Source organism: Cornus florida, unplaced genomic scaffold (assembly GCF_030987335.1).
Source record: "Cornus florida cultivar Cherokee Brave unplaced genomic scaffold, ASM3098733v1 CherokeeBrave_3.0.0_Hap2_Chr06, whole genome shotgun sequence".
Classification (NCBI taxonomy): Eukaryota; Viridiplantae; Streptophyta; class Magnoliopsida; order Cornales; family Cornaceae; genus Cornus; species Cornus florida.
In genome coordinates this window covers 68,530,733-68,533,168 of record NW_026775576.1, presented here as the reverse complement: position 1 = coordinate 68,533,168, position 2,436 = coordinate 68,530,733, and the positions used below count along the sequence as shown (strand labels likewise).

At 31.7% G+C, this 2,436-nt stretch overlaps 1 non-coding gene across 1 annotated transcript; it reads right to left on the bottom strand.

Annotated features, from left to right (window-relative positions):
- Positions 1-531: 531 nt before the first annotated feature.
- TRNAL-UAA (transfer RNA leucine (anticodon UAA)) lies at positions 532-615 on the bottom strand. The gene has a single exon. It is a non-coding gene; the product is annotated as a tRNA-Leu (tRNA).
- Between the last annotated feature and the right edge of the window lie 1,821 nt (positions 616-2,436).

The following is a 2,436-nucleotide window of genomic DNA, read 5'->3' as shown; positions in this document are numbered from 1 at the left end:
TCGGTGCTGAGGACATTCGGATTTATGGATCCATGATTGGGCCGAAGATGGGTCTACAACCCAAATGCCAAAATGGGTGTCGACACTCTAAGGTCTCATATTTGAAGGGATAATTGTGAAGGAGGAATGATGACACATCCATCATCTTTTTCCTTCTCTCCTCTATAAACAAAGGATGTTTGAATATTCCTTCCTATCTTTTATCTACCCCTCTTCTTTCCTTCCTACCAAATGGATCATAAATAAAAGAAGAGATGAAAGAGATTTATACAATACACGTAATGTTAAAAATCTAAATCAGGGAAAATTAAAATTCAGAATTAACACACATTCCCTCCACTTGCCTAATACAAATTTCCCAAAACAATGATAATACCTGAAAACAATTAATAATCACTTGCCCAATAAAAGTTTCCCAAAACAATGATAACACCCAAAACAATTAGTGTAATAGGCAAAGGGTTAATAGCAAAACAATTAATAATAAAAATTCAGAATTAACACACACATTCCTAATAAAATAAATAAATTTGCTGGCTATGGGGTTCGAACCCATGCGCACTTAATGTGCAGAAGATCTTAAGTCTTCCCCCTTAACCTCTCGGGCAAACCAGCAAGTTATGACTAACTATTCACAAAATATATTTATGTATCCCAATTAAGTAACCATCTTTTTCCTTTTTTAATCTATTATTTATTATTATTATTATTTCCCTCATTTAATTACATTCTCAAGAATTAATATAATTTCATATACAATTAACCATAACCACGAAAATAAGGTTTGACCACTATATGTTGGAAACCAAATTTGAAACTGGTGATATGAAGCAAACTTTCGGTAAAATTAAAAGTGAGAGTCACCGAGTTATTCTAGTAGGTTCAAGTTTTTATGAGGGGAAGGCCCTAGGCAAGCTTGCAAAGGTTGGATTCTCGAAAGGATTATTAATTTTATGAAAAAGAATAATTAATTTGGGCCTAGATTTGTTGGGCTTTAGTCTGTTTAAGTGTTCGGGTTGTCCAGAAACATTTAAGTCTTTCAGAACTCGAATTAATTCGGATCCAAAAGCAGCTAAGCCCAAATCGGTGGCAGTTGGGTTGTTTAAATCCGAATGGACGTGGCTTGTGTTGGTTCATCCGAACTAGTGCACCCAATACCTCTTAGAGACGAACCATCCATTTACAAAAACACATTTCAAAATCTGTTTCTTCTTCTTCCATCTCTTTTAAGTGCTCTGATCTCCTGTAATTCTGTTCTTCATATGTTCTGAATTTGAGTCTAAATTTTCAATTTTAGTCTGAATTCATTCGAGTCTTCTTCTATGATTTATTTAATCCAAATTAGGTAAAAAAGAGAGTACAACACAATGTTTGGTTCGCCAATTCAATTAGTTTGAAGTGTTGTCACCAATTGAAGAAAGATCGTTGTATTCTAAGATACAAGCGTTGTTGAGATCGTTCAGCACCAGACGTAACGTAGCGTAATTGTCTTAAGAACATAAAATTAATTTCTAGCATGTATATGTTCTTTAGTAGTTGTTTATATAGTTTATTCTAAGTTGTTTATTTAATTATTTATTCTAAGTAGGTTATTTTATGACTTATGTTGCGTTGCATGTTAGTCATTTAATTGATTGTAATTACCATCTTAGTATAATTGTTGTTTAATCTTAAATACTACAGGCCTATATTTTTATAGTAAACATTTAAAATGGATAATTTTTTTTTTAAAAAAAAAACTATAGTTTTTGTCATTTTATATTTCACCTTTATCTCTAACACTATCTTAATTAATTATCATACCGTTACTACTGACAGCAGGAGAGTACAAAATAAAGGTTATATTCGACTGCATAAAATTAGAGCTTTGAAATTGAAATTGATGGAATTGAAAAAAAAATTGGTATAACTTTGAACTAAAAGTTTCTCCAATTCCACCAATTTCAATTTCAACACTCTAATTTCATACAACAGAACATAGCCAAAGAATATTTTTACTTTTTGAATTTCACTGCATTTAGATTTTCCGCAGTAGAACACACCTGTGAGGCGAGAACCTCATGCATTGGGATTTTTTTTTTTTTTTTACGGCCTTAAATCTTCCAATTCCTTTCAAGCTTAATAAAAAAACAAAAATTGACACACTATATAAATTTTATTTTTTATTCTTTCTTGTCACTTTTCAAGATGCAAAAAAAATAAAAATGGAGTTGTTTAAGTGCTAAGGATTATCAAGACCAATAAAGATATTTGAAGTTCAATTACTTTATAAAGAGTCCACATAAGGAGAGCATACATCATATGATAAAGAAAAACTTAGCATAGGCCCACATTAGAGAATAAAGTAGGATCTTTTTTATGGGCCTCAGTTTCTATTGGGCCCAAGGTGGTCACTTTAGTAGCCTACTAGTAAATGGACCCTTCCCTCATATTCAT